The sequence below is a fragment of the Heptranchias perlo genome, chromosome 20 (genome assembly GCF_035084215.1).
Source record: "Heptranchias perlo isolate sHepPer1 chromosome 20, sHepPer1.hap1, whole genome shotgun sequence".
Classification (NCBI taxonomy): domain Eukaryota; kingdom Metazoa; phylum Chordata; class Chondrichthyes; order Hexanchiformes; family Hexanchidae; genus Heptranchias; species Heptranchias perlo.
Genome location: NC_090344.1, coordinates 28,216,407 through 28,239,441, shown reverse-complemented (window position 1 = coordinate 28,239,441; position 23,035 = coordinate 28,216,407). Strand labels below are relative to the sequence as shown.

The 23,035-nt window shown below is 44.0% G+C and overlaps 11 non-coding genes across 11 annotated transcripts; 6 read left to right on the top strand and 5 right to left on the bottom strand.

Moving 5' to 3' along the window:
* Positions 1–9,916: 9,916 nt before the first annotated feature.
* Positions 9,917–9,990, top strand: trnai-aau (transfer RNA isoleucine (anticodon AAU)). The gene has a single exon. It is a non-coding gene; the product is annotated as a tRNA-Ile (tRNA).
* A 526-nt stretch (positions 9,991–10,516) lies between these two features.
* Positions 10,517–10,606, bottom strand: trnap-ugg (transfer RNA proline (anticodon UGG)). Its single transcript is given in 2 exon segments — positions 10,517–10,552; positions 10,571–10,606. It is a non-coding gene; the product is annotated as a tRNA-Pro (tRNA).
* Positions 10,607–12,496: 1,890 nt separating this feature from the next.
* On the top strand, positions 12,497–12,570 carry trnai-aau (transfer RNA isoleucine (anticodon AAU)). Its single transcript has one exon. It is a non-coding gene; the product is annotated as a tRNA-Ile (tRNA).
* A 526-nt stretch (positions 12,571–13,096) lies between these two features.
* On the bottom strand, positions 13,097–13,186 carry trnap-ugg (transfer RNA proline (anticodon UGG)). The gene is given in 2 exon segments: positions 13,097–13,132; positions 13,151–13,186. It is a non-coding gene; the product is annotated as a tRNA-Pro (tRNA).
* A 1,889-nt stretch (positions 13,187–15,075) lies between these two features.
* Positions 15,076–15,149, top strand: trnai-aau (transfer RNA isoleucine (anticodon AAU)). The gene has a single exon. It is a non-coding gene; the product is annotated as a tRNA-Ile (tRNA).
* A 526-nt stretch (positions 15,150–15,675) lies between these two features.
* On the bottom strand, positions 15,676–15,765 carry trnap-ugg (transfer RNA proline (anticodon UGG)). The gene is given in 2 exon segments: positions 15,676–15,711; positions 15,730–15,765. It is a non-coding gene; the product is annotated as a tRNA-Pro (tRNA).
* A 1,890-nt stretch (positions 15,766–17,655) lies between these two features.
* On the top strand, positions 17,656–17,729 carry trnai-aau (transfer RNA isoleucine (anticodon AAU)). Its single transcript has one exon. It is a non-coding gene; the product is annotated as a tRNA-Ile (tRNA).
* Positions 17,730–18,255: 526 nt separating this feature from the next.
* On the bottom strand, positions 18,256–18,345 carry trnap-ugg (transfer RNA proline (anticodon UGG)). The gene is given in 2 exon segments: positions 18,256–18,291; positions 18,310–18,345. It is a non-coding gene; the product is annotated as a tRNA-Pro (tRNA).
* A 1,890-nt stretch (positions 18,346–20,235) lies between these two features.
* On the top strand, positions 20,236–20,309 carry trnai-aau (transfer RNA isoleucine (anticodon AAU)). Its single transcript has one exon. It is a non-coding gene; the product is annotated as a tRNA-Ile (tRNA).
* Positions 20,310–20,835: 526 nt separating this feature from the next.
* Positions 20,836–20,925, bottom strand: trnap-ugg (transfer RNA proline (anticodon UGG)). The gene is given in 2 exon segments: positions 20,836–20,871; positions 20,890–20,925. It is a non-coding gene; the product is annotated as a tRNA-Pro (tRNA).
* Positions 20,926–22,774: 1,849 nt separating this feature from the next.
* On the top strand, positions 22,775–22,848 carry trnai-aau (transfer RNA isoleucine (anticodon AAU)). Its single transcript has one exon. It is a non-coding gene; the product is annotated as a tRNA-Ile (tRNA).
* Positions 22,849–23,035: the final 187 nt, after the last annotated feature.

The window sequence follows — 23,035 nt, the reverse complement described above, 5'->3', positions numbered from 1 at the left end:
ATTTTTTGAGGGGGTGACTAGGCGTGTAGATGAGGGTAACGCAGTGGATGTGGTATACATGGATTTCAGTAAGGCCTTCGATAAAGTCCCCAACAGGAGACTGGTCAAGAAGGTACGAGCCCATGGAATCCAGGGTGCCTTGGCACTTTGGATACAAAACTGGCTTAGTGGCAGAAGGCAGAGGGTGATGGTCGAAGGTTGTTTTTGTGACTGGAAGCCTGTGGCCAGTGGGGTACCACAGGGATCGGTGCTGGGTCCCTTGCTGTTTGTGGTCTACATTAACGACTTGGATATGAATGTAAAAGGTATGATCAGTAAGTTCGCTGATGATACAAAAATTGGTAGGGTGGTAAATAGCGAAGAGGATAGCCTCAGTCTGCAGGACGATATAGATGGGTTGGTCAGATGGGCGGAACAGTGGCAAATGGAATTTAACCCGGAAAAGTGCGAGGTGATGCACTTTGGAGGGACTAACAAGGCAAGGGAATACACAATGAATGGGAGGACCCTAGGCAAGACAGAGGGTCAGAGGGATCTTGGTGTGCAAGTTCACAGATCCCTGAAGGCGGCGGAACAGTTAGATAAGGTGGTAAAGAAGGCATATGGGATACTTGCCTTTATTAGCCGAGGCATAGAATATAAGAGCAAGGAGGTTGTGATGGAGCAGTATAAAACACTGGTTAGGCCACAGCTGGAGTAATGTGTGCAGTTCTGGTCGCCACACTACAGGAAGGATGTGATCGCTTTGGAGAGGGTGCAGAGGAGATTCACCAGGATGTTACCAGGGCTGGAGCGCTTCAGCTATGAAGAGAGACTGGGAAGATTGGGTTTGTTTTCCTTGGAGCAGAGGAGGCTGAGGGGGGACATGATTGAGGTGTACAAAATTATGAGGGGCACAGATAGGATGGATAATAAGGAGCTTTTTCCCTTCGTTGAGGGTTCTATAACAAGGGGACATAGATTCAAGGTAAAAGGCGGGAGGTTTAGAGGGGATTTGAGAAAGAACTTTTTCACCCAGAGGGTGGTTGGAGTCTGGAACTCACTGCCTGAAAGGGTTGTGGAGGCAGGAACCCTCACAACATTCAAGAAGCATTTGGATGAGCACTTGAAATGCCATAGCATACAATGCTACGGACCAAATGCTGGAATATGGGATTAGAGTAGACAGGGCTTGATGGCCGGCGCGGACACGATAGGCCGAAGGGCCTCTATCCGTGCCGTATGACTCTCTATGACTCACTACAGATGTCAGGCTCAACGGTCTGTAGTTCCCAGGCTTTTCCCTGCCGCCCTTCTTAAACAAAGGCACAACATTTGCTCCCCTCCAATCTTCAGGCACCTCACCTGTAGCGGTGGATGATTATCTCTGCTCGGGGACCCGCAATTTCCTCCCTAACCTCCCATAACGTCCTGGGATACATTTCATCAGGTCCCGGAGATTTATCTACCTTGATGCGCGTTAAGACTTCCAGCACCTCCCTCTCTGTAATATGTAATCATCAGCAAAGTGATGGAAGGTGTCGTCGACAGTGCTATCAAGCGGCACGAACTCACCAATAAGCTATTAATCGATGCTCAGTTTGGGTTCCACCAGGACAAATAGGCTCCAGATCTCATGACAGCCTTGGTCCTACCATGGACAAAAGAGCTGAATTCCAGAGGTGAGGTGAAAGTGACTGCCTTGACAGCAGGGCAGCATTTCACCAAGTGTGACATCAAGACGCCCGAGTAAATTTGAAGTCAATGGGAATCAGGGAGAAAACTCTCCAGTGGCTGGAGTCATACCGAGCACAAAGGAAGATGGTAGAGTTTGTTGGAGGCCAATCATCTCAGCCCCAGGACATTGCTGCAGGAGTTCCTCAGGGCAGTGTCCTAGGCCCAACCATCTTCAGCTGCTTCATCAATGACCTTCCCTACATCATAACGTCTGAAATGGGGAAATTCGCTGATGATTGCACAGTGTTCATTTCCATACGCAACCCCTCAGATAATGAAGCAGTCCAAGCCCGCATGCAGCAAGACCTGGACAACATCCAGGCTTGGGCTCATAAGTGGCAAGTAACATTCGCGCCAGACAAGTGCCAGTCAAGATACTTTCTAACCACCTCGCCTTGACTTTCAACGACATTACCATCGCAGAATCACTCAAATCAACATCCTTGGGGTGACAACGGATCAGAAACTTAACTGGACCAACCACATAAATACTCTGGCGACAAGAGCAGGTCAGCGGCTGGGTATTCTGTGGCGAGTGAATCACCTCCTCATTCTCCAAAGCCTTTCCACCATCGACAAGGCATAAGTCAGGAAGGTGATGGAATAATCTCCACTTGCCTGGATGGGTACAGCTCCAACAACACTCAAGAAGCTCGACACCATCCAGGACAAAGCAGCCCGCTTGATTGGCACCCCATCCACCACACTAAACATTCACTCCCTTCACCACCGGTGCACAGTGGCTGCAGTGTGTACCATAACACAAGGTGGACTGCAGCAACTCGCCAAGGCTTCTTCGACAGCACCTCCCAAACCCACGACCTCTACCACCTGGAAGGAAAAGAGCAGTAGGCACATGGGAACAAAACCGCCTGCACGTTCCTCTGCAATTCACACCCCGTCTCGACTTGTAAATATATCGCCGTTCCCTCGTCGTCACTGGGTAAAAATCCTGGAACTCCCAACCTAACAGCACTGTGGGAGAACCTTCACCACACGGACTTCAGCAGTTGAAGATGACGGCTCACGACCACCTTCCCAAGGGCAGTTGGGGATGGACAATAAATGCTGGCCTTGCCTGCGACGCCCACATTCCATGACTATTTAAAAAATGTCTGACCTGTGACCTAACTCCCTATAACCGCCTCAGCCCCATATCTCTTCGTAACTTCGGTTAACAAAACCTATCAATCTAAGATTTAAAATTAACAATTGAGGTAGCTTCAACTGCCGTTTGCTGAACCGTGTTCCAAACTTCCACCAACCTTTGCGTGTAGAAGTGTTTCCTAACTTTATTCCTGAAAGTCCTGGCTCTAATTTTTACGCTATGTTCCCTAATCCTAGACTCCCCAACCAGCGGAAATAGTTTCTCTCCATCTACCCCTTCAGTTCCCCTTAATATCTTGAAACTTCGATCAAATCACCCCTTAATCTTCTGAATTCCAGGGAATGCAACATAGGGACAGGAATAGGCCATTCAGCACCTCGTTCCTGCTCTTCCATTTGATAAGATCATGGCTGATCTGTGATCTAACTCCATATACCTGCCTATGGCCCATATCCCTTAATACCTTTGGTTGCCAAGAAAAAAACTTTCTATCTCAGATTTAAATTTAGCAATTGAGCTAGTATTAATTGCTGTTTGCGGAAGAGAGTTCCAAACCTCTACACCACTTTGTTAGTATAAATGTTTTCTAATCTCACTCCTGAAAGGTCTGGCTCTAATTTTTAGACTGTGCCATCTACTCCTAGAATCCCCAATCAGTGGAAATAGTTTCTCTCTATCCACCCTATCTGTTCCCCTAATAAACTTCGATCAGATCACCCCTTAACCTTCGAAACTCTGGAGAATGCAACCCCAATTTGTGTAATTTCTCCTCGTAACTTAACCCTTGAAGTCCGTGTATCATTCTAGTAAACCTACGCTGCACTGCCTCCAAGGCCAATATGTCCTTCCGAAGGTGCGGTTCCCAAAACTGCACACAGTACTCCAGGTGTGGTCTAACCAGGGTTTTGTACGGCTCTGGCATAACTTCTGCCTCCTTGTACTCCAGTCCTCTAGTTATAAAGGTCAGCATTCCATTAGCCTTCTTGATTATTTTCTGCACCTGATCATGACACTTCAATGATCTATGTACCTGAACCCTTAAGTCCCTTTGGACATTCACTGCTTTTAACTTTTTACCATTTAGAAAGTACCCTGTTCGATCCTTTTTTGATCCAAAGTGGATGACCTCACATTTGTCTACATTGAATTCCATTTGCCACAGTTTTGCCCATTCACCTAATCTATCAATATCGCTTTGTAATTTTATGTTTTCATCTACATTGCTTACAATGTCACCAATCTTTATGTCATCGGCAAACTTAGATATGAAACTTTCTAAGCCTTCATCTAAGTCGTTAATGAATATTGTAAATAATTGAGGCCCTAAGACAGATCCCTGCGGGACTCCACTGGTCACATCCTGCCAATGTGAGTACCTACCCATCCCTACTCTCTGTCGCCTTTCGCTCAGCCAACTATCTAACAAAGTCCGTACTTTTCCTTCGATTCCATGGGCTTCTATCTTCGCTAACAATCTCTTATGTGGGACCTTATCAAATGCCTTCTGGAAGTCCATATAAATAACATCCATTGACAGTCCCTTGTCCACTACTTTATTCACCTCTTCAAAAAATTCAATCAGGTTTGTCAGCCACGACCTACCTTTCACAAATCCATGCTGGCTCTCTCTGATTAACTGAAAATTCTCGAGGTGTTCAGTCACCCTATCCTTAATTATAGACTCCAGCATTTTCCCCACAACAACCTTAGTTTGTGTAATCTCTCCTCATAATTTAGCGCTTGGAATCCAGATACCATTCTGGTAAATCTATGCTTCACTCCCTCCAAGGCCAATATATCGCTCCTAAGGTGCGGTGCTCAGAACTGATCACAGTACTCCAGGTTTGGTCCAACCAGAAACTTTGTATAGCTGAAGCATGACTTCCAACCCCTTGTATTCTAACCCTCCAGATATAAAGGCCAACATTCTATTTGACTTTTTGATTATTTCCTGTACCTGTCCATGACAGTTTAATGATGTATGTACATAGACCCCTAAGTCCCGTTGGACCTCAAGAGTTTCGAGCAATTCACAATTTATAAAGTATTCTGATGTAACATTTTTAGCTCCAAAGTGGACGGCCTCACACTTGCCTACATTGAAATCCATTTGCCACAGTTTTGCCCATTCACTTAATCTAGTAATATCTCTCTGTAATCTCATTCTTCCACCGACACTGCTGACAATTCTGTCATCGGCAAACTTGGACATGTGATTCTCGATCCCGTCATCTGCTATCAATCAGACCGGTCAAACTCGGGTAAATTCACATTCAGCTTCAATCTCCACATCGTTTTCAGACATTTTATTTACTCCGTGTGTGTTGCGCCTTGGAAACTTCCACACTCTGTCCTCTGGAGCTCAAATATAATTCAATTCTAACAACTGCAAAGATGTCAAAATCCAATTGGTGACTTCTCACACAGAAACAGTGATATAAAAGGGCTCGTCGGGGATTTGAACCCGGGACCTCTCGCATATGCACGGAGTTGAAACACCCGAAGCGAGAATCATACCCCTAGACCAACGAGCCACTTGACGGCTAACCGTGCAGCCAGTCTAACATTTCACCACCGTCTTCAGCCGATTGGCCATCCTTTCAGACCTCTTCTGTCCATCCAATCTCGTTTTCTATTCCGATGTGCAGCAATATCAAGTTGTACACTAACTATTTCCAGTCACCAATATTAGGCTCTCTTTACCAAATTCGTTTCCAATGAACGACTTGTTTTATCAAATAAGACTTTTCAGAATTAGTTAATCTGAAGCAACATTGCCATCTGTCTCGGCATCGTCATAGAATATAAGTTACCATCAGTGTACTTCACTTATAACGCGGTTTTCTTTCACTGTGAGGGCGAAGAGACATAAATGTGGAGACATTAGCTCCGAATTTATCAGCTGGGTTGCACCATTACTTTTGCTACCGTCTCGGTCTTTTTTTTCTTTACCTTTCCCTGCTGGTGTTGCAGGTTAGATCAGCCTTTACCGTTCCTGGATGCCTGAGAAGTCCATCAGGGGACAACACATAGAGACAAGAGACAGGGAGAGATAGAGAGATACATGTAAATAAAGTAGAGTAGAAATGGGTGGTTCTGCAAAGTAGCAGAATTTTAGTTGCAGATTGGGCAATATTCATTCTTGTGTATTTGAATTTTGCAAGAGTACATTGGGCACCCAATTAAAAGCGCCGGCCACGCTGGAGTATCTCTCATGCTCTGAGAGAGATAAATGAAGTGAGTTAGATCCAGTTCATTCATTTCAGCATTGAAAGAATCTTTCAACAATAATTCAGCGGGCAGAAATCAAACCTGCGAAGGAAAACTCCATTTGATCTTGAATTTAACGCTTCAACCACTCGGTGATCGCAGCGGCACATGGCAGTACTTGCATGGCTGTGGATCAGACTGAGTTGGGTTGTCACAGGAGCTCTGTCCAACTGCATATTCTTTCAGGTAAGATTCCAAAAGGACACATGCATTTACTGATCATGTCAGTATTGGTGGTTCAGGGGTCGAATTCTCGCTCACCACCTGACAGGTTTGATTTCTGACCAATGGGGGATCCTTTTGCATTCCAACAGCATCCACCGAAAATCGGACGACGTGAAACTTTCATGGCGCCTCATTGGGCAAATCAGGGTCAGTAAATCACAGTTTCGGAGTTTGGATAGCCTGGCGGGTCTGAGGCGTTGCTTTTATGTCTCCACCTCTCCTGGACGCATGGGTTGGATTCTGAATTCCGGCATTTAATCCTTTACAAATACGGAGATATTTTTTGTTCCTTTGGCTTTGGTTGATTTTTCTGAGCTGTTGATTTGATCCTTCCAGAAAATCAACCCGATATCCGTCCACGGCAGGTTTCTTTTTAAGTAAACCAGCAAGAAATATCAGAACGGATTGTCCTTCACAGCAGCTGCTTCGCACTCGCCTCCAAGCAGAGAAATCTTGCCTTGGGTTGGCCCGCTCCCTGAATACATTAATTACTTTGCTTCAATCAGCTGTGTCGAGCATTAGCAAGTGAACAACAGCAGAACGGGAAACCACAGTAATCATGAATGATGCTGAGAAGAGCCCGAGCCTGTGGAAGACAGAACAGGTTACCGGAAAGAAACAGCCGCCCCGAGCTTTCGGAAGCAGGGAGAGTCTGTCTGACTGACTGGGAGAAGATTTTTTGCCTGAAAGTGAGTGCGGTTTGAAGTGTTGCAGCTCGAAGGCACTCCCTGCTGGTGAGGAGTGGCAAATGCTCCAGCGAAACAGCCGTGTTCGAGCAGACACAGAAAGCCTGAAGGTTTGAGAAAGGAAAAGAGGCGTCCTGTGCCACAGCGCCAAAATTTTAAGCTGTTAACTTACGAGAGGGGCCTTGAGCTAATTGCTGCTTGATTGCTCCTTTGAGATGGAATTGAACAAACGATCGTAAAGATCTACTCCTTTGAAGTTTTCTGTTCGACCAGCAAAGCTATCGCAGGCAGGAAAAAACAACGTACTTCTCTTTGGTAATTGTTTACTGAGCTCCTTTTGATGCTCTCAGACTCGTGGTGTCCCGTGCTCATGACCGAGGCTGACTCGGGACCTGTTTATATCGCAGCGCTGTGGGAGTGTGAGCTGCTGCTTATTTTCTGCAACCTGAGCCAGTGGTGCAATAAATAACGTATCTTCTTCAAAATGTAAAACGTTATAGGTTCAACTCCTCCTCGGTTTAAAGGATTCTGAATTTTTTGTATTACTTTATTACTTGCAATGTGTAAAATGATAAAATTTCATCACATGCAAAGCGCAAAAGTCTTATTAAAGTTTTGACTGTCTCTTGATGACCATGTCAGTATCTCCTTCAGTCTGAAATAAAAAGTTATCTGTTGATTAATGGTGATTCAAACAATGATGCAACGACGAACTGCGATTAATTTGCTTCATGCAGTTAATTCAATCGGTTCTTTAATTCTTGTATAACGTTCATTCCCTGACTGGGAATCGAACCACGTGGCGGTGAAAACACCGAATTCTCACCACCAGCCCACCGGGGAGTTCTCAACATTCCGCACCAAACACTGTAGAACTGACGACATTTATTTATCTTTCACTCTTTCGTGATTCATTCAGCTCTGTGTTTATTCTCAGGCCTCTTATCTCTCCATTCCTTTCAGCATTTGACTCCGGATATTCTTGTAGTTAAAAATGAATAAGATACCATATCTCACAGCCCCGGTATATTTGCTGTTTCCCTCTGCAGTTCTGTACAAAATCAAACTGTACGCAGATACCGACATTCTCTCTCTCTCTCTCTCACTCCCCACAGAAGCAGCAGGAGATGCCACTTTAAACTGCCAGTTGCTTCAAACGATGCCCGATAGACCTGCGTTGTCTTGCAGCTTTTCCACGAGCGACATTTGATTCGGTGCGTCAATTTTGGGAAATTGAATGATTTTCACCGGCAGCTTGTGGTAGTATATTACCTCACTTTCTATTTCGTGTATATGGCTACTTGCACTTGGTGCTGTCATTGCCTGAACATCACCTTTTGTCCCGATCGTAGTTCGAATAGAAAATGCTGTTTTGTGCGAGCAGCTTGCCTGGCCCGAAAATGACAAGTGGGAAAGGCCTCGTTGGTCAGCTTGTTCGCAGCAAAGAATGTTCAGCGTTACCTTGTGATCTAGTGTTTAGCATTGGGCGCTTTCATCACCACGACAACAGTTCGATTGGTGTCTGTCTCAACATCTGCCGATTATACGCTCTACCAAAAGTATACTGTACTCAAATTGCTGATTTTTTCACTGTGAGGACGAAGAGACATTAGTGGACATTAGTTATGAATTCATCAGCTGGGTTGCACCTTTGCTTCTCCTACCGTCTCAGTCTTCCTTTCTTTACACTTCTCTGCAGATTCAATCATCCTTGGCCGTTTAATAAAGCCTGAGAAGTCCATGAGGTGAAAACACAGAGAGTCAAGCGACAGATTAAAGTATAGAAACAAAGGCCAAGTTCTGCGAACGAGCAAGAATTTAACATGGAGCTCGGGAGAGATTCCTTCAAATGTCTTGTAAGAGACGATTGGACACTCGTCTGCTGAAATATCTGTTTGATGGAGAGAAATGTGGTTGGTTAAATCTGGTTCATATTTATTTGAGCTTCAAACAACATTGAAAAACTGGACCTCGCTCAGAATCAATCGTCAAATATTCCAAAGCGAGAATCACACTCCAAGCCGAACAATCCACCGGTAACAAACCACCGGTAATAAACCACTGCAGCCACTGCACAATTAAGTACCAGGCGCAGCCGATCGGTTATCCTTTAAGATCTCTTCGATCCATCCAATCACGTTTTCTATTCCGATGAAGAGAAATGTCGAGTTGCACACTAACTATTTCCTCCGTTCTCTTTCGCAAACATATCACTGAACAAAACTTCACAAGTCACCTAGGAAAAATGATTCAGTTCAACATCATTAGCTTCCGAAGGATCTGCGAGGACAGACTGACCAAACCTGCGTTCAGTCGTGAAGCTTGTGGGTGTTTTGTCACCCGAAGAGACAGAGACAGGCCTGTGACAAAAGGCGAAGGCAGGAACTCAGAAATGTGGCCATTCAGGGCCATAAATGGGCAGACAGTCACAGTCATTGATTCCGACACACAGCCCGGCAGTTGTTCAGTCAGTCGGGGAGCGAGGCCGGCAGCCAGCAAACAAAAAGCCTGAGAAGAAGACAGAGACCCAATCAAACGGATAAACAGACAGAAAGACAGACAGACATCTGACTCAAACGTCAAAACGCAACGTGATCGAAACACGTTGCGGTGATATCATTTTCACAGCAGGTCAGGGTCCTGCCCACAGGTTTGATAGCGGGGCAGTGTTTTCGGGATCGGCTGTTCATTGTTCGTAAAATAATATTGATCGGAATTTAATTTGTTACATTAAAGTGCTCTTTGTTTGTTAATTTTGATCTACATCCTCGACAGTATATACAGAAACAAGTAACAATGTTTAAGCGATGTGGTTTATTCAATATTCGTTGTAAAACCCTGTCAGCTGGTGTAAAAATAAACACAAACTACCCAACACGCGGGTAAGCCCATAAAGCTAAGATGTCTACATGGCCGGTTAGCTCAGTTGGTTAGAGCGTGGTGCTAATAACGCCAAGGTCGCGGGTTCGATCCCCGTACGGGCCATAAGGTTCCAATTGCAATATTTTGGTAACTTTTAATAGTTTGGCAGACTTGAGAAACAAGCGAATCCACACAAAATGTCATGAGGTCAATTTTTTGGAGTAACATCCATTAATATGTTTTCTGATCTATCTTTTTGAGGTCCAAAGTGGACGGCCTCAAACTTGCTTACGTTGAAATCCATTTGCCGCAGTTTTGCCCATTCACTTAATCCAGTAATATCTCTCTGTAATCTCATTCTTCCATCCACACTGCTTATAATTCTGTCTATCTTTGTGTCATCGGCAAACTTGGATATGTGGTTCTCGATCCCGTCATCTAATATCAATGAGACCGCCGAAATTGGGGTAAATTCACATTCAGCTTCAATCTCCACATCATCTTGAGACATTTTATTTACTCCGTGTGTGTTGCGCCTTGGAAACTTCTGCACTTTGTCCTCTGGAGCTCAAATATAATTCAATTCCAACAACTGCAAAGATGTCAGATTCCAATTCGTGACTTTTCACTAAAGAGCAGTGAGATAACAGGGCTCGTCCGAGATTTGAACCCGGGACCTCTCGCATATTCCATTAGAAAAACGCCCAAAGCGAGAATCATACCCCTAGACCAACGAGCCGCTTGCTAGAAAGCCCTGCAGCCGGTCTAAAATTTCACCATAGTCTTCAGCCGATCGGCTATCCTTTCCAACCGCTTCTGTCCACCCAATCTCGTTTTCTATTCCAAAATATAGCAATATCAAGTTGTACACGACCTATTTCCAGTCACCAATATTAGCCTATCTTTACTAAATTCGTTTACAATGTACGACTTGTTTTTTCAAATAATACTTTTCAGAATTAGTTAATCTGAAGCTACGTTGGCATCTGTCTCGGCATCGTCAGAGTGTACAAGCTATCATAAGTATATTTTACTCAGATTGCTGTTTTCTTTCACTGTGAGGGCGAAGAGACAAAAATGTGGAGACATTAGCTACGAATTTATCAGCTGGGTTGCACCTTTACTTTTCCGACCGTCTCAGTCTTTTTTTCCTTTACCTTTCCCTGCTGGTGTTGCAGGTTAGATCAGCCTTTACCGTTCCAGGAAGCCTGAGAAGTCCATCAGGGGACAACATCGAGACAAGAGACAAGGAGAGATAGAGAGATTCATGTAAATAAAGTCGCTTATAAATGGGTGGTTCTGCAAAGTAGCAGAATTTTAGTTGCAGATTGGGCAAGATTCTTTCTTGTGTATTTGAATTTTGCAAGAGTACATTGGGCACCCAATTAAAAGCGCCGGCCACGCTCGAGTATCTCTCATGCTCTGAGGGAGATAAATGAAGTGAGTTAGATCCAGTTCATTCATTTGAGCATTGAACGGATCTTTCAACAATAATTCAGCGAGCAGAAATCAAACCTGCGAAGGAAAACTCGATTTGATCTTGAATTTAACGCTTCAACCACTCGGCGATCGCAGCGGCACATGGCAGTACTTACATGGCTGTAGATGCTACTTTAAACTGCCAGTTGCTTCAAACGATGCCCGATAGACCGGCGTTGTCTTGTAGCTTTCCCAGCAGCTTCATTTGATTCGGTGGGTCAAGTTTGGGAAATTGAATGATTTTCACCGGCAGCTTGTGGTAGTATATTACCTCATTTTCATTACCGGTAATGAACCACTGCAGCCACTGCAGAATTCGCTGCCACCCACAGCCGATCGGCCATCCTTTCAGACCTCTTCTATCCATCGAATCACGTTTTCTATTCCAATGTAGAGAAATGTCGAGTTGCACACTAACTATTTCCTCCGTTCTCTTTCGCAAACATATCACTGAACCAAACTTCACAAGTCACTCAGGAAAAATAATTCAGTTCAAAATCATTAGCTTCCGAAGGACCTGCGAGGACAGACTGTCCAAACCTGCGTTCAGTCGTGAAGCTTGTGGGTGTGTTGTGATCCTAAGGGACAGAGACAGGCCTGCGACACAGAGCGAAGGCAGGAACTCAGAAATGTGGCCATAAATGGGCAGACAGTCAGTCACAGTCATTGATTCTGACACACGGCCCGGTAGTTGTTCAGTCAGTCGGGGAGCGAGGCCTGCAGCCAGCAAACAAAAAGCCTGGCCTGAGAATAAGGCCGAGACCCAATCAGACGGATAAACAGACAGACAGATAGACAGACAGACATCTGACTCAACGTCAAAACGCAGCGTGATCGAATCACGTTGCGGTGATATCATTTTCACAGCAGCTCAGGGTCCTGCCCACAGGTTTTATAGCGGGGCAGTGTTTTATGGATGGGCTGTTGATTGTTAGTAAAATAATATTGATCGGAATTTAATTTGTTACATTAAAGTGCTCTTTGTTTGTTAATTTTGATCTACATCCTCGACAGTATATACAGAAACAAGTAACAATGTTTAAGGGATGTGGTTTCTTCAATATTCGTTGTAAAACCCTGTCAGCTGGTGTAAAAATAAACACAAACTACCCAACACGCGGGAAAGCCCATAAAGCTAAGATGTCTACATGGCCGGTTAGCTCAGTTGGTTAGAGCGTGGTGCTAATAACGCCAAGGTCGCGGGTTCAATCCCCGTACGGGCCATATCTTTCCTATTGCAATATTTTGGTAACTTTTAAAAGTTTGGCAGACTTGAGAAACAAGCGAATCCACACAAAATGTCATGAGGTCAATTTTTTGGAGTAACATCCATTAATATGTTTTCTGATCTATCTTTTTGAGGTCCAAAGTGGACGGCCTCAAACTTGCTTACGTTGAAATCCATTTGCCGCAGTTTTGCCCATTCACTTAATCTAGTAATATCTCTCTGTAATCTCATTCTTCCATCCACACTGCTTATAATTCTGTCTATCTTTGTGTCATCGGCAAACTTGGATATGTGGTTCTCGATCCCGTCATCTGATATCAATGAGACCGCATAAATTGGGGTAAATTCACATTCAGCTTCAATCTCCACATCATCTTGAGACATTTTATTTACTCCGTGTGTGTTGCGCCTTGGAAACTTCTGCACTTTGTCCTCTGGAGCTCAAATATAATTCAATTCGAACAACTGCAAAGATGTCAGAATCCAATTGGTGACTTTTCACTCAAAAGCAGTGAGATAACAGGGCTCGTCCGGGATTTGAACCCGGGACCTCTCGCATATTCCATTAGAAAAACGCCCAAAGCGAGAATCATACCCCTAGACCAACGAGCCGCTTGCTAGAAAGCCCTGCAGCCGGTCTAAAATTTCACCATAGTCTTCAGCCGATCGGCTATCCTTTCCAACCGCTTCTGTCCACCCAATCTCGTTTTCTATTCAAAATATAGCAATATCAAGTTGTACACGACCTATTTCCAGTCACCAATATTAGCCTATCTTTACTAAATTCGTTTACAATGTACGACTTGTTTTTTCAAATAATACTTTTCAGAATTAGTTAATCTGAAGCTACGTTGGCATCTGTCTCGGCATCGTCAGAGTGTACAAGCTATCAGAAGTATATTTTACTCAGATTGCTGTTTTCTTTCACTGTGAGGGCGAAGAGACAAAAATGTGGAGACATTAGCTACGAATTTATCAGCTGGGTTGCACCTTTACTTTTCCGACCGTCTCAGTCTTTTTTTCCTTTACCTTTCCCTGCTGGTGTTGCAGGTTAGATCAGCCTTTACCGTTCCAGGAAGCCTGAGAAGTCCATCAGGGGACAACATCGAGACAAGAGACAAGGAGAGATAGAGAGATTCATGTAAATAAAGTCGCTTATAAATGGGTGGTTCTGCAAAGTAGCAGAATTTTAGTTGCAGATTGGGCAAGATTCTTTCTTGTGTATTTGAATTTTGCAAGAGTACATTGGGCACCCAATTAAAAGCGCCGGCCACGCTCGAGTATCTCTCATGCTCTGAGGGAGATAAATGAAGTGAGTTAGATCCAGTTCATTCATTTGAGCATTGAACGGATCTTTCAACAATAATTCAGCGAGCAGAAATCAAACCTGCGAAGGAAAACTCGATTTGATCTTGAATTTAACGCTTCAACCACTCGGCGATCGCAGCGGCACATGGCAGTACTTACATGGCTGTAGATGCTACTTTAAACTGCCAGTTGCTTCAAACGATGCCCGATAGACCGGCGTTGTCTTGTAGCTTTCCCAGCAGCTTCATTTGATTCGGTGGGTCAAGTTTGGGAAATTGAATGATTTTCACCGGCAGCTTGTGGTAGTATATTACCTCATTTTCATTACCGGTAATGAACCACTGCAGCCACTGCAGAATTCGCTGCCACCCACAGCCGATCGGCCATCCTTTCAGACCTCTTCTATCCATCGAATCACGTTTTCTATTCCAATGTAGAGAAATGTCGAGTTGCACACTAACTATTTCCTCCGTTCTCTTTCGCAAACATATCACTGAACCAAACTTCACAAGTCACTCAGGAAAAATAATTCAGTTCAAAATCATTAGCTTCCGAAGGACCTGCGAGGACAGACTGTCCAAACCTGCGTTCAGTCGTGAAGCTTGTGGGTGTGTTGTGATCCTAAGGGACAGAGACAGGCCTGCGACACAGAGCGAAGGCAGGAACTCAGAAATGTGGCCATAAATGGGCAGACAGTCAGTCACAGTCATTGATTCTGACACACGGCCCGGTAGTTGTTCAGTCAGTCGGGGAGCGAGGCCTGCAGCCAGCAAACAAAAAGCCTGGCCTGAGAATAAGGCCGAGACCCAATCAGACGGATAAACAGACAGACAGATAGACAGACAGACATCTGACTCAACGTCAAAACGCAGCGTGATCGAATCACGTTGCGGTGATATCATTTTCACAGCAGCTCAGGGTCCTGCCCACAGGTTTTAAAGCGGGGCAGTGTTTTATGGATGGGCTGTTGATTGTTAGTAAAATAATATTGATCGGAATTTAATTTGTTACATTAAAGTGCTCTTTGTTTGTTAATTTTGATCTACATCCTCGACAGTATATACAGAAACAAGTAACAATGTTTAAGGGATGTGGTTTCTTCAATATTCGTTGTAAAACCCTGTCAGCTGGTGTAAAAATAAACACAAACTACCCAACACGCGGGAAAGCCCATAAAGCTAAGATGTCTACATGGCCGGTTAGCTCAGTTGGTTAGAGCGTGGTGCTAATAACGCCAAGGTCGCGGGTTCGATCCCCGTACGGGCCATAAGGTTCCTATTGCAATATTTTGGTAACTTTTAAAAGTTTGGCAGACTTGAGAAACAAGCGAATCCACACAAAATGTCATGAGGTCAATTTTTTGGAGTAACATCCATTAATATGTTTTCTGATCTATCTTTTTGAGGTCCAAAGTGGACGGCCTCAAACTTGCTTACGTTGAAATCCATTTGCCACAGTTTTGCCCATTCACTTAATCGAGTAATATCTCTCTGTAATCTCATTCTTCCATCCACACTGCTTATAATTCTGTCTATCTTTGTGTCATCGGCAAACTTGGATATGTGGTTCTCGATCCCGTCATCTAATATCAATGAGACCGCCTAAATTGGGGTAAATTCACATTCAGCTTCAATCTCCACATCATCTTGAGACATTTTATTTACTCCGTGTGTGTTGCGCCTTGGAAACTTCTGCACTTTGTCCTCTGGAGCTCAAATATAATTTAATTCGAACAACTGCAAAGATGTCAGAATCCAATTGGTGACTTTTCACTCAAAAGCAGTGAGATAACAGGGCTCGTCCGGGATTTGAACCCGGGACCTCTCGCATATTCCATTAGAAAAACGCCCAAAGCGAGAATCATACCCCTAGACCAACGAGCCGCTTGCTAGAAAGCCCTGCAGCCGGTCTAAAATTTCACCATAGTCTTCAGCCGATCGGCTATCCTTTCCAACCGCTTCTGTCCACCCAATCTCGTTTTCTATTCCAAAATATAGCAATATCAAGTTGTACACGACCTATTTCCAGTCACCAATATTAGCCTATCTTTACTAAATTCGTTTACAATGTACGACTTGTTTTTTCAAATAATACTTTTCAGAATTAGTTAATCTGAAGCTACGTTGGCATCTGTCTCGGCATCGTCAGAGTGTACAAGCTATCATAAGTATATTTTACTCAGATTGCTGTTTTCTTTCACTGTGAGGGCGAAGAGACAAAAATGTGGAGACATTAGCTACGAATTTATCAGCTGGGTTGCACCTTTACTTTTCCGACCGTCTCAGTCTTTTTTTCCTTTACCTTTCCCTGCTGGTGTTGCAGGTTAGATCAGCCTTTACCGTTCCAGGAAGCCTGAGAAGTCCATCAGGGGACAACATCGAGACAAGAGACAAGGAGAGATAGAGAGATTCATGTAAATAAAGTCGCTTATAAATGGGTGGTTCTGCAAAGTAGCAGAATTTTAGTTGCAGATTGGGCAAGATTCTTTCTTGTGTATTTGAATTTTGCAAGAGTACATTGGGCACCCAATTAAAAGCGCCGGCCACGCTCGAGTATCTCTCATGCTCTGAGGGAGATAAATGAAGTGAGTTAGATCCAGTTCATTCATTTGAGCATTGAACGGATCTTTCAACAATAATTCAGCGAGCAGAAATCAAACCTGCGAAGGAAAACTCGATTTGATCTTGAATTTAACGCTTCAACCACTCGGCGATCGCAGCGGCACATGGCAGTACTTACATGGCTGTAGATGCTACTTTAAACTGCCAGTTGCTTCAAACGATGCCCGATAGACCGGCGTTGTCTTGTAGCTTTCCCAGCAGCTTCATTTGATTCGGTGGGTCCAGTTTGGGAAATTGAATGATTTTCACCGGCAGCTTGTGGTAGTATATTACCTCATTTTCATTACCGGTAATGAACCACTGCAGCCACTGCAGAATTCGCTGCCACCCACAGCCGATCGGCCATCCTTTCAGACCTCTTCTATCCATCGAATCACGTTTTCTATTCCAATGTAGAGAAATGTCGAGTTGCACACTAACTATTTCCTCCGTTCTCTTTCGCAAACATATCACTGAACCAAACTTCACAAGTCACTCAGGAAAAATAATTCAGTTCAAAATCATTAGCTTCCGAAGGACCTGCGAGGACAGACTGTCCAAACCTGCGTTCAGTCGTGAAGCTTGTGGGTGTGTTGTGATCCTAAGGGACAGAGACAGGCCTGCGACACAGAGCGAAGGCAGGAACTCAGAAATGTGGCCATAAATGGGCAGACAGTCAGTCACAGTCATTGATTCTGACACACGGCCCGGTAGTTGTTCAGTCAGTCGGGGAGCGAGGCCTGCAGCCAGCAAACAAAAAGCCTGGCCTGAGAATAAGGCCGAGACCCAATCAGACGGATAAACAGACAGACAGATAGACAGACAGACATCTGACTCAACGTCAAAACGCAGCGTGATCGAATCACGTTGCGGTGATATCATTTTCACAGCAGCTCAGGGTCCTGCCCACAGGTTTTATAGCGGGGCAGTGTTTTATGGATGGGCTGTTGATTGTTAGTAAAATAATATTGATCGGAATTTAATTTGTTACATTAAAGTGCTCTTTGTTTGTTAATTTTGATCTACATCCTCGACAGTATATACAGAAACAAGTAACAATGTTTAAGGGATGTGGTTTCTTCAATATTCGTTGTAAAACCCTGTCAGCTGGTGTAAAAATAAACACAAACTACCCAACACGCGGGAAAGACCATAAAGCTAAGATGTCTACATGGCCGGTTAGTTCAGTTGGTTAGAGCGTGGTGCTAATAACGCCAAGGTCGCGGGTTCAATCCCCGTACGGGCCATATCTTTCCTATTGCAATATTTTGGTAACTTTTAAAAGTTTGGCAGACTTGAGAAACAAGCGAATCCACACAAAATGTCATGAGGTCAATTTTTTGGAGTAACATCCATTAATATGTTTTCTGATCTATCTTTTTGAGGTCCAAAGTGGACGGCCTCAAACTTGCTTACGTTGAAATCCATTTGCCGCAGTTTTGCCCATTCACTTAATCCAGTAATATCTCTCTGTAATCTCATTCTTCCATCCACACTGCTTATAATTCTGTCTATCTTTGTGTCATCGGCAAACTTGGATATGTGGTTCTCGATCCCGTCATCTGATATCAATGAGACCGCATAAATTGGGGTAAATTCACATTCAGCTTCAATCTCCACATCATCTTGAGACATTTTATTTACTCCGTGTGTGTTGCGCCTTGGAAACTTCTGCACTTTGTCCTCTGTTGCTCAAATATAATTCAATTCGAACAACTGCAAAGATGTCAGAATCCAATTGGTGACTTTTCACTCAAAAGCAGTGAGATAACAGGGCTCGTCCGGGATTTGAACCCGGGACCTCTCGCATATTCCATTAGAAAAACGCCCAAAGCGAGAATCATACCCCTAGACCAACGAGCCGCTTGCTAGAAAGCCCTGCAGCCGGTCTAAAATTTCACCATAGTCTTCAGCCGATCGGCTATCCTTTCCAACCGCTTCTGTCCACCCAATCTCGTTTTCGATTCCAAAATATAGCAATATCAAGTTGTACACGACCTATTTCCAGTCACCAATATTAGCCTATCTTTACTAAATTCGTTTACAATGTACGACTTGTTTTTTCAAATAATACTTTTCAGAATTAGTGAATCTGAAGCTACGTTGGCATCTGTCTCGGCATCGTCAGAGTGTACAAGCTATCATAAGTATATTTTACTCAGATTGCTGTTTTCTTTCACTGTGAGGGCGAAGAGACAAAAATGTGGAGACATTAGCTACGAATTTATCAGCTGGGTTGCACCTTTACTTTTCCGACCGTCTCAGTCTTTTTTTCCTTTACCTTTCCCTGCTGGTGTTGCAGGTTAGATCAGCCTTTACCGTTCCAGGAAGCCTGAGAAGTCCATCAGGGGACAACATCGAGACAAGAGACAAGGAGAGATAGAGAGATTCATGTAAATAAAGTCGCTTATAAATGGGTGGTTCTGCAAAGTAGCAGAATTTTAGTTGCAGATTGGGCAAGATTCTTTCTTGTGTATTTGAATTTTGCAAGAGTACATTGGGCACCCAATTAAAAGCGCCGGCCACGCTCGAGTATCTCTCATGCTCTGAGGGAGATAAATGAAGTGAGTTAGATCCAGTTCATTCATTTGAGCATTGAACGGATCTTTCAACAATAATTCAGCGAGCAGAAATCAAACCTGCGAAGGAAAACTCGATTTGATCTTGAATTTAACGCTTCAACCACTCGGCGATCGCAGCGGCACATGGCAGTACTTACATGGCTGTAGATGCTACTTTAAACTGCCAGTTGCTTCAAACGATGCCCGATAGACCGGCGTTGTCTTGTAGCTTTCCCAGCAGCTTCATTTGATTCGGTGGGTCAAGTTTGGGAAATTGAATGATTTTCACCGGCAGCTTGTGGTAGTATATTACCTCATTTTCATTACCGGTAATGAACCACTGCAGCCACTGCAGAATTCGCTGCCACCCACAGCCGATCGGCCATCCTTTCAGACCTCTTCTATCCATCGAATCACGTTTTCTATTCCAATGTAGAGAAATGTCGAGTTGCACACTAACTATTTCCTCCGTTCTCTTTCGCAAACATATCACTGAACCAAACTTCACAAGTCACTCAGGAAAAATAATTCAGTTCAAAATCATTAGCTTCCGAAGGACCTGCGAGGACAGACTGTCCAAACCTGCGTTCAGTCGTGAAGCTTGTGGGTGTGTTGTGATCCTAAGGGACAGAGACAGGCCTGCGACACAGAGCGAAGGCAGGAACTCAGAAATGTGGCCATAAATGGGCAGACAGTCAGTCACAGTCATTGATTCTGACACACGGCCCGGTAGTTGTTCAGTCAGTCGGGGAGCGAGGCCTGCAGCCAGCAAACAAAAAGCCTGGCCTGAGAATAAGGCCGAGACCCAATCAGACGGATAAACAGACAGACAGATAGACAGACAGACATCTGACTCAACGTCAAAACGCAGCGTGATCGAATCACGTTGCGGTGATATCATTTTCACAGCAGCTCAGGGTCCTGCCTACAGGTTTTAAAGCGGGGCAGTGTTTTATGGATGGGCTGTTGATTGTTAGTAAAATAATATTGATCGGAATTTAATTTGTTACATTAAAGTGCTCTTTGTTTGTTAATTTTGATCTACATCCTCGACAGTATATACAGAAACAAGTAACAATGTTTAAGGGATGTGGTTTATTCAATATTCGTTGTAAAACCCTGTCAGCCGGTGTAAAAATAAACACAAACTACCCAACACGCGGGTAAGCCCATAAAGCTAAGATGTCTACATGGCCGGTTAGCTCAGTTGGTTAGAGCGTGGTGCTAATAACGCCAAGGTCGCGGGTTCGATCCCCGTACGGGCCATAAGGTTCCTATTGCAATATTTTGGTAACTTTTAAAAGTTTGGCAGACTTGAGAAACAAGCGAATCCACACAAAATGTCATGAGGTCAATTTTTTGGAGTAACATCCATTAATATGTTTTCTGATCTATCTTTTTGAGGTCCAAAGTGGACGGCCTCAAACTTGCTTACGTTGAAATCCATTTGCCACAGTTTTGCCCATTCACTTAATCGAGTAATATCTCTCTGTAATCTCATTCTTCCATCCACACTGCTTATAATTCTGTCTATCTTTGTGTCATCGGCAAACTTGGATATGTGGTTCTCGATCCCGTCATCTAATATCAATGAGACCGCCTAAATTGGGGTAAATTCACATTCAGCTTCAATCTCCACATCATCTTGAGACATTTTATTTACTCCGTGTGTGTTGCGCCTTGGAAACTTCTGCACTTTGTCCTCTGGAGCTCAAATATAATTCAATTCGAACAACTGCAAAGATGTCAGAATCCAATTGGTGACTTTTCACTCAAAAGCAGTGAGATAACAGGGCTCGTCCGGGATTTGAACCCGGGACCTCTCGCATATTCCATTAGAAAAACGCCCAAAGCGAGAATCATACCCCTAGACCAACGAGCCGCTTGCTAGAAAGCCCTGCAGCCGGTCTAAAATTTCACCATGGTCTTCAGCCGATCGGCTATCCTTTCCAACCGCTTCTGTCCACCCAATCTCGTTTTCGATTCCAAAATATAGCAATATCAAGTTGTACACGACCTATTTCCAGTCACCAATATTAGCCTATCTTTACTAAATTCGTTTACAATGTACGACTTGTTTTTTCAAATAATACTTTTCAGAATTAGTGAATCTGAAGCTACGTTGGCATCTGTCTCGGCATCGTCAGAGTGTACAAGCTATCATAAGTATATTTTACTCAGATTGCTGTTTTCTTTCACTGTGAGGGCGAAGAGACAAAAATGTGGAGACATTAGCTACGAATTTATCAGCTGGGTTGCACCTTTACTTTTCCGACCGTCTCAGTCTTTTTTTCCTTTACCTTTCCCTGCTGGTGTTGCAGGTTAGATCAGACTTTACCGTTCCAGGAAGCCTGAGAAGTCCATCAGGGGACAACATAGAGTCGCTTATAAATGGGTGGTTCTGCAAAGTAGCAGAATTTTAGTTGCAGATTGGGCAAGATTCTTTCTTGTGTATTTGAATTTTGCAAGAGTACATTGGGAACCCAATTAAAAGCGCCGGCCACGCTCGAGTATCTCTCATGCTCTGAGAGAGATAAATGAAGTGAGTTAGATCCAGTTCATTCATTTGAGCATTGAACGGATCTTTAAACAATAATTCAGCGAGCAGAAATCAAACCTGCGAAGGAAAACTCCGTTTGATCTTGAAATTAACGCTTCAACCACTCGGCGATCGCTGCGGCACATGGCAGTACTTCCATGGCTGTAGATGCTACTTTAAACTGCCAGTTCCTTCAAACGATGCCCGATAGACCGGCGTTGTCTTGTAGCTTTCCCAGCAGCTTCATTTGATTCGGTGGGTCAAGTTTGGGAAATTGAATGATTTTCACCGGCAGCTTGTGGTAGTATATTACCTCATTTTCATTACCGGTAATGAACGACTGCAGCCACTGCAGAATTCGGTGCCACCCACAGCCGATCGGCCATCCTTTCAGACCTCTTCTATCCATCCAATCACGTTTTCTATTCCGATGTAGAGAAATGTCGAGTTGCACACTAACTATTTCCTCCGTTCTCTTTCGAAAACATATCACTGAACCAAACTTCACAAGTCACTCAGGAAAAATAATTCAGTTCAAAATCATTAGCTTCCGAAGGACCTGCGAGGACAGACTGTCCAAACCTGCGTTCAGTCGTGAAGCTTGTGGGTGTGTTGTGATCCTGAGGGACAGAGACAGGCCTGCGACACAGAGCGAAGGCAGGAACTCAGAAATGTGGCCATAAATGGGCAGACAGTCAGTCACAGTCATTGATTCTGACACACGGCCCGGTAGTTGTTCAGTCAGTCGGGGAGCGAGGCCTGCAGCCAGCAAACAAAAAGCCTGGCCTGAGAATAAGGCCGAGACCCAATCAGACGGATAAACAGACAGACAGATAGACAGACAGACATCTGACTCAACGTCAAAACGCAGCGTGATCGAATCACGTTGCGGTGATATCATTTTCACAGCAGCTCAGGGTCCTGCCCACAGGTTTTAAAGCGGGGCGGTGTTTTATGGATGGGCTGTTGATTGTTAGTAAAATAATATTGATCGGAATTTAATTTGTTACATTAAAGTGCTCTTTGTTTGTTAATTTTGATCTACATCCTCGACAGTATATACAGAAACAAGTAAAAATGTTTAAGGGATGTGGTTTATTCAATATTCGTTGTAAAACCCTGTCAGCCGGTGTACAAATAAACACAAACTACCCAACACGCGGGTAAGCCCATAAAGCTAAGATGTCTACATGGCCGGTTAGCTCAGTTGGTTAGAGCGTGGTGCTAATAATGCCAAGGTCGGGGGTTCGATCCCCGTACGGGCCATAAGGTTCCAATTGCAATATTTTGGTAACTTTTAAAAGTTTGGCAGACTTGAGAAACAAGCGAATCCACACAAGATGTCATGAGGTCAATTTTTTGGAGTAACATCCATTAATATGTTTTCTGATCTATCTTTTTGAGGTCCAAAGTGGACGGCCTCAAACTTGCTTACGTTGAAATCCATTTACCG